The 12,607-nt window shown below is 43.8% G+C and overlaps 1 protein-coding gene and 1 pseudogene across 15 annotated transcripts in view; one reads left to right on the forward strand and one right to left on the reverse strand.

Moving 5' to 3' along the window:
* LOC149354548 (uncharacterized) overlaps positions 1-12,607 on the forward strand; it is a 98,851-nt gene that overhangs the window by 11,041 nt on the left and 75,203 nt on the right. For 14 of the 15 annotated variants that reach the window (XR_016291347.1, XR_016291346.1, XR_016291349.1 and 11 more), the window contains one exon: positions 4,026-4,156. The gene's annotated coding sequence lies outside the window, so the exon portion shown is untranslated. Of the gene's footprint in view, positions 1-367; positions 4,157-12,607 lie in introns of those variants that run through there. The other variant, XM_089583395.1, reaches the window with a different exon arrangement.
* Positions 3,776-4,643, reverse strand: LOC149354549 (uncharacterized; annotated as a pseudogene).

Raw genomic sequence — 12,607 nt, forward strand, 5'->3', positions numbered from 1 at the left:
TTTCTCTTTTCTTTTTTCTTTTTTTTCTTTGAAGGTTTCACTTCCGATGTTGCTGTGGGCCCCTGGGGTGTTATTGCGTTGTTTTACTTTCACGCGTTTGACTCGGCGTTTGCCATGCTACTGACTTCCGTGTATTGACTCGGCGTTTGCCATGCTACTGACTTCCGTGTATCAGTCTTTGACACGGGATTACATCCTGTCCTGTTGTTTTTTCATGATTCATCCGGTTTTTTAAGTAGTTGCACATGGCTTCTAGTGATTATCGGTTTATCCATTTGAGTGGTTTTGATGCTGGCATTATATAATCTTTTGGAATTGTGATGGCCTGTTGGTATTTAAAGCTCTGCCGTTTTCAATAAAATTTCAGTCGTTAGTTCAGCGCCGGTCCCATTGGTTGTGTGTCTCTTGTGTCCCCGTCTTTTTTGCGCTGCTGTTACCTTCCTTAAGATGAACCACCGACTAGCCCATACAAAAATTTTGATCCACAGACAGAGCTGGAAGAACTATCAAAGCTGATCAATAAGTGCAAAATAATTGACATAAAGAGTAAAATGAAAAAAAAATCGAACATGCTCTAAAGAATGGAAGTAGCCTAAACATGCTCAAAAGGGAACTAGGCATAGGCAAAAATCAGGTCTATGTGCTGAGACAAGGAGGGCAATATCATTAGCAGTGTTGATAAGACAGTTAAATTATTTAAAGAGTTCTACTTAAATCTGGACAGTAGCCATTGTAATCTGGGCGTTAGAGTAGTGCACGGCAATTGGACATCCTGCCACAAACAAAAGAGGGCGTAAAGAAAGTCGAGAGTAGTGCAAAGATAGTGTCACGTTGTAGTGACGGCAGTCCAGCGGTCAGGAAGACACCAGAAAGACTTACAAACGAAGCTCTTTATTTGGGCTGACTTGCGCCTGCAAAAGAACTGAATCACTCGGTGGCGGCCTAAGCAACAAGCGTGCTCGTCAATCGTCGAACTACGAATGTCCGCCGCTCGCGGCATCGCTCAATTTAAAGCCGGCAAGGAAACTTCCAGATAACAGGTCAAGATCATCTACGGTAATCTGGAAAAACCTAGATGCAGCCTTTCATGGCTGCGAACAATCGAGATTAGTCTGGTCGCTTCTCGCGCCACGAACAAAAGTGATAACGACCCTTTCCTGCTGCCTTGAGCGTGAACGAACACACACTGCAATGATACGTGGCAATAGAAAGCAGCTGAAGGGTACTTTCTTGAGCTAGTCGGTACATGTGTCGGTCAGGATTGTGTCTGTACTTCTTTCGTCCTGTCTCAGTCATTCTGTGCCTTTACCTGAGGCAAGCATGCAGCTGGTGAGGATCAGATATCAGCAGGTCTATTGAAGAACAGTGAGGAGATTCTGCTAGAAAAATCAGCCACCCTGTATACGCATTGCCTTATGACCTTTGGTGTACTGGAATCATGGAAGAACACTAACATCATCTCAATCCATAAAAGGGACATTGAGGACTTGAAGAATTAGACCGATCAGCGTACTGTCTGTTGTCTACAAGGTATTTATAGAGGTAAATGCTAATAGAATCAGGACAACCATAGACTTCAACCAGCCAAGTGACCAGGCAGGCTGTCGTAAAGGCAACTCGACAATGCACAATATCCACAATATCAGTCATGTGAAAGAGAAACACGCAGAATATAACCGGCATAGCCTTCCTAGATTACTAGAAAGCATTTGACTCATTCGAAACATCATTCATGCAGGCATTACGGAATCAGTGTAGAAGAGCCTTATGTAAAAGTACTGGGAGCTATCCATAATGGCTGCATAGCCACCATAATCCTCTCTAAAGACAGCAATAAAATTCCAACATGGAAGAATGCCGGGCAGGGAGTCACGATTTCTTCAATGCTGTTCACCTCCTTTTTACAGGGAGTATTCAGAGACCTGAATTGGGAACAGGTGGGGATAAGAGTTAATGGAGAATATATTAGTAATCCGTGATTTGCTGATGACTTTGCCTTACTAAGTCACTCAGAGCTTGAATTGCAAAGCATGGTTAGTGACTTAAGCAGGCAAAGCAGAGCAGTGGGTATAAAAATTAGTGTGCAGAAAGCTAAAGCAGTGATCTACAGTCTCTGAAAGGAACAGCAGTTTACAAATTGTAGAGAGGCACTGGAAATGGTAAGGGAATATATCAACTTAAGCCAGGTAGTGACTGCAGATCTGAACGAGGAGAGTGAAATAACGAGAATAAGAATGGGGTGGAGTATGTAACAGCTGTACCTTAGCACTACTCGCCTATGGGCCAGAAACATGGAGGCTCACTAAAGGGTTCAACTTGAATTGGCAATGCAGCAAGCTATGGAAAGGAAAACGAATTGTGAAAAGAATGTTAAGGGACAGGAAAAGGACAGAGTAGGTTGGGAAGAAAACGTGGGTTAACGGCAGCCTAGTCGAAATCAAGAAGAAGAAATGGAGTTCAATAAAACGTTCGGTTGGGTGAGTTGCTTCATTGTGGAAAAGAAATTTTTTTAGGGCAAACCAACTAAAAGAGAATGAGGACAGAGCACAAGACACGAAAGAGTGCTACTCTCAGCTAATTTTTATTGGTAGAAGAAACAGTCATTTCATGCACTGATTCCATGTACAGGAACTGCGCACATGCCAAACACTGCGTACATGCGCACATGCCAAGGAGGCTGTCGATCACACACCTTCGTCAGATAAGCCGATCTGAAAGCTTCACTGCACGAGGTTCCAAAGGATAACTAGTTACAGTTCATGGACCTTGAGATCTCGGTTCTAGAAGGGCTGGTTTGCTGGTGCTGCAAGCCTTGTGCGCAGTAGGAAATTATGCCATATGGTTCAGCGCAGTCCAAGACTGTGAAAAGGGCGGTTACAACCATGTGTTTACTAGAATCTATTAATAGTCATGTTGTTGTGCTGTTCAGGAAAGTTTCAACTCGCAGATTTCTAGATTGCTAGCAGCTGAGAAGTACTTGCAGCTGGGCTTGTTCCCTTATTCGTCTATGTTGCCATTGTGTGCTAGCAGCCAGCTTTCCTGTAACCCTTTATGTGCAGATCGCGCTATTGCTCCTGCATCCCATTTGCATGGAGAGTGTAATTGGGGAAAGCGTGGTTCCCCAGTCTGACTGTAGTGGCGCACGCACCCTATGGGTCTCTTTTCCTGATGCGGATGGACGAAGAGTGTGAAAACACAGATATCGTCGCGTGTGTGCGACTCACACCAGAAGATTACTGCACAGCAGTGCCGGCAAAAGAAAAAGTAACTTCCTGGTGCAATTCGGCAAATATTCTCCAATTCTGATGAAGGCTTATGACCGGGGCGAGGCAGATCGTCATGAAAGCGTTTGTTGCAACACGGCTAGTCGTGCATGATTTCAAAACATGAAATATTTTACAAAGTTGAGCAGACCGGTTTTCATTATGCAGTTCATGTACAAATTAGTTTATAATCTGAAATTCCTGTTCATATATTGAGATCAAGGAGTTGTGTCAGTTGTCCTGTGTAGAAATGGTATAAATCTGATTTGTACCTAAATGCTTGTAATAAATGTTATCTTTCGCTGCTTGGAGATGCCACTCTATGCACTGTTCCAATCTAACGATGGGCAGGGCAGTGCACAACAGCCTGCAATTTGTAAGATTTCTTGGCAGTGCACCGAAGCTACAGCTTTGCACTAAAAACAGATAAAAACATTTGAAGACGCATGGGCTTTATTTACTCAGAATCAGAGCTATGATCTTTGTCATCAGTTTTTCACATTTTCTTTATTTTAAATGCGCAGCACTCTCTTGTGCAGTGGCTTGAAGGCGAGCTTTTTCCAGTATGCTGCCCTGTCCATTACAGTGGCGCTGACATTGGATAAAAGTGGCCTAATGAATTTGTCGAACACTACAGCTGGTGTGCTTGCATTTTGGTCATCTCTTGCTGGGCAAATATTTCAAAAGGGGGCACCGCTTGAGTTGTGGCAATAACAGTTCAGCCAGCTGCTGACGCACGTTGCTCTTTTTTGTGTGTGGCAGGGCAACGTCACGGGTTTCTTAATGGTCACGAGAGCCGCGACAAGTTCCGATTTTGGGAAAGCTAGCCCACCCCTTGACTGCAGGCCAATAAGCCCCATCAGCACCGGAGTGGACCCATCTGACTGGTGGAGGTAAGGGCAGAGACTGCACGTTCTCCACTTCTCAACTGCTTTCGCCCCGAACCCATTTATATAAGTGATGCTGGTATTTGCTACGGTTGATGGTGGCCACTGCACTCAAATAGAATACACCCTCGTTAGAATATGAATCTAAACGTTCTGCAATGTACTGCCATTTGAGAGGGCACAAAAAACAGCTTTTGGCACAAACCTTTAAAAAAGGTCAGTAGAGCAAATTTTAGACAGCACACAGAGGCAAAGCCTGTGCATAAAGCAAAGAGGATAGTTATGCTGAAACTCCTCGTGCATTCCCTGAAAATTTTCACATTTTAGGCATTGCTGCCACTCATCTGTTACAGCCATGAAATAATGTGAAATGGTCAGTTCTCGGTTGCAATTTACATGGGTGGAGTGGGTGAACGAGTGTGTTCTGACAAGGCATCACTTTCGGGGATCTGAAGAGCTTGTCGATTTCCATCACAAAATCCTCAGTTTCCATGAACATGAAACAAGAATATGTATACTATTCATATCAGCAAAGTATATGTGTTGGACAAATCACTCTAGGCTGCAAAATAAACGGAATAGTAGTCCAGCTATCCAACAAAGCAGAAGCTCTTGAAAGAGCATATGCAACATACACCTGGCTGGGGCAACTTGCACTGTCTCAGTCGAAGCATGCGTGGTTGTCTGTGCTTTTGCTTGAGCTGGAGCATCCATTTCAGAGGGTGTCACTTTCAGGGAGGCACCATGCATACTGCAATATATGTAAAATAGTTACCACCGCTAATAAGCACCAGCCACATAAAACCAAAAAATGCTTCTAACATATTGCCCATCAGCACAGCAGGTTTTACCCGCTCACATGCTCTGAACTGTAAAAAATTCCAGTCTGCAGACAGGCTACAGCAGTAGTAGCTGCTCGCATTGTGAAATCTTAGTTGTGCAAGGGCCTGAAATGTGGTTAATTTATGTTTAAACAAGAGACAACCAGCTGACAATTCTGAGCACTCATCCCTGAGCTCAAATACCATGTACCTACCTCAGAACAGTCCGCCCATTTTCAGTGTTTGAAGCTTGAGATCGGCACAGGCTGCCAGTTCGCAAGATCCTCTCCAGGCTAAATGGTTAGTCATTGTCGCCAGTGATTTGCCTCAAAGAACTGAAGAGGAGCTTGACGGGGTCACCTGAGATTTTCGTTGTTAGAACATAAAGGAAGGCACTCTCGAGAAGGCACTTAATGCATAGTAGAGTAGATTGTCTTGTCAGCAAGAGAGCTTCATAGGTTTCAGCTCTAAGGAACTTGCTCCTTCTTCAGCAATTGTAGGCGTTCGTCGTTACCACAAAAAAAGTGTATTTGGTCAGGGTTTCTCATGTGCACATGTGCTGTTCGATTGGCCACATTGTGGATGGCAAACCACTACTGCATCATCTTCATAAACAACATTGTTGCATCAGCATTCCTTAACTGTTCTGCCTGAGGGTGGTACCTGGGGTATTCTTTCAAAAAAGAAAGCGCCGAGATAACTTGATTTGAAAACAGCTGCACTTCTCAGCCCATGTGCATCTTCTCAAAAGTAGTTGGCTCTATGTGCTTCTGTGTCAAGAATCGTACTGATTTAACAATCTCGTTTTTTGAATGACAAAGCTTCTTCACGGACTGTCCAGTTATATTGGCTGGCTTCCATTTGTCATGTCCCCCTCCAGGAATAAGGTTCACACTTTTTTTATGATATGGCACTGGTCAAAGGAAAAGAATAAGCTTCTCTCTGGATCACATGAATGACACCACTGGCTTGAGGAAGCCATTGTCCAGGTAGCGCATCATTGTAACAATCTTGTGGTTAACAGGGACGATCTGCACGACATTGAGGCTGCACTTTTCAACTTCAGCTATCACTTATTTTGTCAGCTGATACAGGAGCTTGCCACTCAATTTTTTTAGTGAAGAAGCTGCAAGGAACCTTGTACGACGTCAACAGGCTTCTTGCAACGAAACCCAACACCTCGTTGGCAAGCGAGATGTTGTTCACGTTCTGTCCTGTCCCAGCGTCTTCTCTCACAGTTTGTCGACGGAAAAACAGTCCATTATACGATCACAGATGTATTTAGAGCTTATAGCCATTTCATCCACAGTAATTGAGGAAAACCTTGCTTGCTCTTTCAGCTGCCCCACGTCTTGCTTTAGGCATTCTTTCATTAGTAATAAGATCCTACTTTCAGTATTGGATTTGCCAACATAGTGAACTAGCGGGTTTTTTGATGGCAGTTTCAACAGACCTCTGGTATGTATGTAACAGTATACCTTAGGGGACAAATAGTACAAAACTACACATTCTCAGTCTGGAGACCACACGAGCCGTTGCCTTGATGCATTGGCAATCTGTTCCGCTAAGAACTGGGCTGTGCCAACCTTGTCCACGCATTTTCTCGACGCTGAGTGGAGGGTGTGGTTTTCAAAACCACTGAGCTTCTTTTTTAAGCGACCGTTCTCTCGCTGCAGTCTCCTAAGAGCATCTGCTTTCCTGAACAATTGCACTTGCATTCGGTCTGTACTCATTGCATCTGACTAGTTGCGTGAAAGAAGGTCCTCGGTAGATTGTGTTGCGCAATCACAAGGCTACTGTCTCATATCCTGCACCTTTAGGACTAGCTTCACCTCCTTCAAAGGATTTATGAATCGGGCTACCTTCATGCACTTGAGGAAATGAGCAGGTAGAAGTTGATGAACAGCCTGGGCGTTCTTAGGGACCACATTCTGAATCTGTAGCTTCAGAGCCGCTTGATAAACTTGATGGTGTGATGACTCAGCTTGGGACCCGCGTTTTACCAGACGATGACCTCAAAGAAGCATGCCGTGCGCTGAGAAAGTGCCTGCGGTATTCTGTCATGCTTCGCTGGTTGGGGATGAGCATTCCCGGAGAAGGACGCCCGGGGGCAGCGACCAACGGCGAACGGAACCAAAAGCGCCCGTTCGGGGACTAAAAGGAATGGAGCCGAAGGGATTAGCCATTTCTGTCAAGAGTCGACCACACCGTAGACAGCTCATCGCCACAGTTGAGGCCACGGCGTCGCAAGGACCACACGGAGCCACACTGCAGGAATTCGCAGCGGAGTTGCAATTTCTCCTCTCCCGTTCCCACGGGTTGACTCTGCCACGAGTGACTCCACCTGCAACAGCGCTGTGCGAATGTGATTGGTGCCCATCTTGGGGAAATGTGCCTCGTGTTTGATTGGCCCCCGCCTGATGAAGGGGCGGAACATTGGGGGATTTAAGGACGGTGCTGAGTGCGAAAGGACGCTCTGGGCCCTGCCGAAAAGGCCCATTCAGACGCTCGACGCTATGAACTTTTCATTCTTGACAGTTTGCTCTTTTGTACAGTATGTAATTAAGTTTCTTAAAAGTACTTTAAACCCGCTGGTTTTTTGTTTCCCAACTCCAAAGCTTCAGACATTCCTTCATCCTGGACAAGCCCCCATGGTGATGCAACAACTGGTCACGCTACCCGAGCTAAGACAACTGGTGGCAGCGGTGGGATGCTGCTACACGACCCATGATAATGCCCTTTCTTGGTTTTGTGTAGAATTCTGTGACAATTGCATAACTTTTGTCTTTTTTTGTGGTTGTTGTGGCTGCGTGTAGCTTGGGCAACCTGCGAATACGCTCGGAAAAGCATCACGCTTCAGGCGTTGCACGTTTGTGGATCCCAAATTATTAACTGAGTGTAAAAAGTGAAGGCTGCAGATGACACTGCTAGCACACTTGTCATTTGGCATAAAATCTTTTCTTGAGATGGCCTTTAGCCATGCTTGGCAACACATCATTTGAAGGAAATTCATTGAAAGTTATTCGAGGTTTTTTTTTTATTGGAGCGGCAGAAAGGGACACAGCAATACATTTATCTGTAAAATAAATAACGAGATAGGATTGCTATGTGAAGTGGATGACAGTGAACTGATGTAGCTTTTCTTACATTGCAAATAATTTAATAGCGGGTTCACATCAGCTACACAAAACCACTCGCACCTACCAGGAACACATCCAACATAGCAAAACAAGGGCCAGGAAAGTATTCTCGCTTCAAGTGCAAAAAGCAGAGGTCAGAACTTCTGCCTGGCGTAGTGGCGTATATACAGTTCATGACCACTTACCGTAATTATATGCTCGAGCCCAAAAGAGATTTGCTATAAAGTAGGTGCCCAGTTTTTTAAAAATTGCCTGAAAGGCACAAAAAAGCATACCTGATTTTTGTCACAGCATGGCAACTTTTGTAACACACACACAAAAGAACATTCAGCAGGATAGCATGCACTCCGGAGGAAATGTTGCGCAGAGAGAGCCTCGGTTGCCCCAATCACCTCTTAAACGGCCACTAAAACAGCATGCAAAAGCAGTCCTAATGGTTTAACAACGTACCTCAACTTCTTTGTACCTAGAGGAGCAAGTTGAAAGAAATTGACTGCACATTCGCGATTCTTACGTATAAAAATGTGCCAACAAAGCTGACAACACGGCTAAAAATGCAGGCGGCATCGGCCATGCGAGTGCCGCTTGAGCCATGGGCTAAGGCCGCCACCTCGCGGTGGGTTACGGAGTTAGCAAAATTACACTTCTCTGTTGGGCTGCACGCTGAATGGGACAGCCTGAGCAACGCCGCGCCACTGGAGCCGATAGCAGAGGCCACGCGAAAAATTAAGAACAAGGAACCAGCAGTGGACGCAGTACATAAAGAAGAGAATGAAAGGAAAGCCAAGTAAAAGCTTCAGGTTACTCCGTACTCTCACCATGTGTCCCACAGCTTAAAGATTAGCCAACAAATACCAGTTGTTTTTTCAGACCCTGCAAGCTGAAAAGCCTATGCCCTAGGGTAAATGGTGAAGGAAGAACGAGAGGAGGCCTAACGAAGCACAAATTCACATCTGATGGGGAAGAGTGTATGTTGGGAACGTGAAAGATGCCTTGAGCAGGGGACCGAAATGAACTTGGTTGTTCATTGTATGTCTTGTGATCGGCCAGGGACATGAGCGCCATTACTAAAACAGACACTAGTAATCGGAAAAGGCAATGACGAGTCAATGCGGGTGTTAATTGAGGCATTCCACGTCAAGAAAAAGGGGTCTGATTGTGTTAGCAGCCCTTCGGTGAAGCTGTACATTGTAGAGTACAAGTTTTTAGATAGGCTTATGTGATGAGGGTGTATGGTGGACAGCCTCCTTGGCACATGCACATGTACGTAGTCTTTGGCATGTGCACAGTTTCTGTAGATGGAATCAGTGTATGAAATGATGGTTTCTTCTACGAATAAAAATTAGTTGAGAGTAGCACTCTTTCGTGTTTTGCGTTCTTTTCTCATCCTTTCTTAGTTGTTTCGTGTAAGAAGTATTCCTTTTCCAGGAAGAAATGGGCTTCGGCAGGGCATGTAATGTGGAGGCAAGATAATTGATGGTGCATAAGGGTAAACTACTGAATTTTAAGAAAAGGCAAGTGTAGCATTGGACGGCAGAAAGTTAGCCGGGCAGCTGAGATTAAGAGGTTTGCGGGAATAAGGTGGCCGCAACTGTAACAAACTGTTAATTGGAGAGATGTATGGGGGAGGGCTGTGTTTTGCATTTAGAGTTGTCAGGCTGCTGCTGATGGTGATATAATGGTTAAGACTGACTTAGAACATTGACATCATAATCAACCCGATTGAGAATCTGCCATGTTTTTAGAAGAGAGATTTGTATGCTCAGGAGGGTAGCAGCCCAAATGCTTATTCATTCAGACCCCACTCTTATACAGTCTATCAAGCTGAGGTGATGACTAGTGAGTGCAAAGGAACATAGCGGTCAGTAATTATGATTTTCTTTCGGAATGCCTGGTTGGGAATGCTCTTTGTCAAAGCTGAGCCTTGTTGAGCTAGTCTCAAGTAGCAGTTCGAAGAGGCTGCTTCCAGGCCCTGGGGAAAATGTGGTAGCTGGACACACTCCTGCTAGGAGTGAACTTTGATGACTGCATTAATCAAGAGTGCTCCCAGAGAGAGAGAAGAGAGACTTATGACGGGAACCATGCGAAGTTTCTTGCCAGAGTGGATGGCTGTGACTATAGTACAGACTGTGATATTCCATGCCGTAGAAGAACATTCACCCCATTTGACCCCAAACTCTATTTCAATACCGTTTACTCTGCAACAGCTTGAAAACTGCCAGTTTGGAAAAAGTGAGAATATCAGTCCTTGAAATTTTCTAGAACTCTGAAAATTCCCTTTTCACCATATTTTTACTCCACAATTTTCTGAAAATTGGAAAAATCACTGATTGTAACATCACTGAATATAGACAATACCACAGACTATGCTGACAACTTGGGAGTCCAGGATGCCGTGAACCTCCCAAGTCAATTTTCTGTGTTTAGTGAGAAAAGGAAGGAGTTTGTCCTCTACCAATCTACTGGAATGGCATAACAGCTTCACTGTAAAAGAAGCGTGGTAGAAAGAATCCACCTTGGTCAGTATAAATCAATTTGTAGTTTGCTTGAAGTGTATGGTTTTTCGATTTTTTTTACTTTCATTTTTATGAAAGTTCTGGCAATGCTTGTCATCTTTCAAAACCAAGTTTTAGTATGCATGGCAGGTGCAGTCAAGTTTTTGATGAATTAAACTGGCTTTCAGATGCAGCAAACAGGTTCATTCTTATGCATATCTTTAATATACTAACTTCTCGTCAAATACAAGCTAAAAATCTTGTACCTGTGTTACATTCCTATTTCTGCTACCTGTATGGCCAAGCACTGCTCCAGTATGCCACTTCTGTGCTGGCTGAAAGATCTGCCCAGTTTTTTTTAAGGCTTGAAACTGTTTTCATTTGGTCGTGTAGTAAATGATTGAACCACTTTGTATGACAAAAGACTGCTTTTTCTTGAATAATATTTTATGTCTCATTTGCATGCGAACAATTTTTTTAACTCAAAAAATGTCAATTTCTAAAACCTCGATGGTTACCACTCAGGCCCTGGTTTACACCTATGCGCGATGTGTAGCTCTCCTGTGTTGAAATAAACGTATGCTGATTTGCTCCAAGTTGAGAGAAATTACAAGAGTTGACGTGCAGGCTAGTTGGTTGATCATATTTAATGAACAGCTCAAGAGAGAGATTGTTAGTGTTCATCTTGTAACAGGAAAAAGATTTTCTTGTTACCTAAACAAGAAGCTCATCACTGGATGAAATTATAAGTTTGAGAACATTGATTGAGAACTAAGAATGTTCACAGATTTGCCTGTCTGATTGGGTTTCATCATTTATAATAAACTCTGATACGTCTCCAACCAGAAACTTCTTAAATTTAAAACCCAACATTTCAAATCCGGCTCAGCTCCTTCAGGGGTGACTGGGGGCAGTAGCTGGCATCTCTTAAGAGAATATTCATGCAACTTGCTTCGTTGATGTGGTCGAACAGTAAGAAGCTGCTTTTTATTTACTGTTGTATTTGGTCAGTGGAGTAATGCCAGCATGGCGCATCGTTACCAGGTGCTGTTTTTTTAGGTTACATCCTACTGTAGGCATTGTGCTTTCCCAAAGCGAGTTATTATCGTATTTACTCGAATCTAGGCTGGCCTCGATTCTAAGCAAGCACCCGAACGGTGAAGGCCAAATTAAAATAAAAAAAGCTTTCTTCGATTGTAAGCCGGCCGAAAAAACAATGAGAATGACAGCAGGAACAGCACGCTAATTGTATTTATTTCCACAAACCTGTTTCTGCTCACTCATCCTCGTCATCGCTGACCTTCTTATCTCGGGCCCATGCCACCACACAAAGAGAGAACAAGCAGAATTCCAGCCATTCCTCGCGTATGGGTTTTATCGGCTTAGACTATGGATAGTAATGGCTACAGTGTCGTCTTCTGTTGGCATTTCGTGGGGACGCCACCTACATGCAACTTTTTTACATTTTTATGCGGTGGCGTCTTATTTAGTTAATACAACGAAAAAACTCTCAAATCTAAGCTAACCTAAGCTTCTGAGCTTCTAATCTAAGCTTCATGTTTTAAAAAAAAACTGTCGGCCTAGATCGAATAAATACCATAACTGTTGCGCTGCTTCGGCTCGATTTCATGAGCAACGTGAATTTTTTTTAGATATGGAGCTTCAGTTGGACAGTTAATGAAGTGACTTACACCAAGGAAGTGGTTCTAGCTGCATCTATTCTCTATGAAGCAGGCTATGTTGACCATTATGATGTTAAATTCTGGAAGTGCCACTCAACGATAGGCATACTACTTAGTCATTTCTTATTCTTGAAAACTCTTGCTGTCGGCACCACACAGGTATGACTTAAAGGTTACTTCCTTACCATTGCCACACACCAGTTGAAAGCGAAAATAAGTGCCTCTATGGGAAGACATGAAACACAAACCAATCTGACTAAGATTTTGAGAGGGAACTGCAAAGATTGTACTTACTGAAGTTTAGGCACTGAAATTGCCA

This window comes from Amblyomma mixtum, chromosome 3, assembly GCF_055824585.1.
Source record: "Amblyomma mixtum isolate Tamu chromosome 3, ASM5582458v1, whole genome shotgun sequence".
Classification (NCBI taxonomy): Eukaryota; Metazoa; Arthropoda; class Arachnida; order Ixodida; family Ixodidae; genus Amblyomma; species Amblyomma mixtum.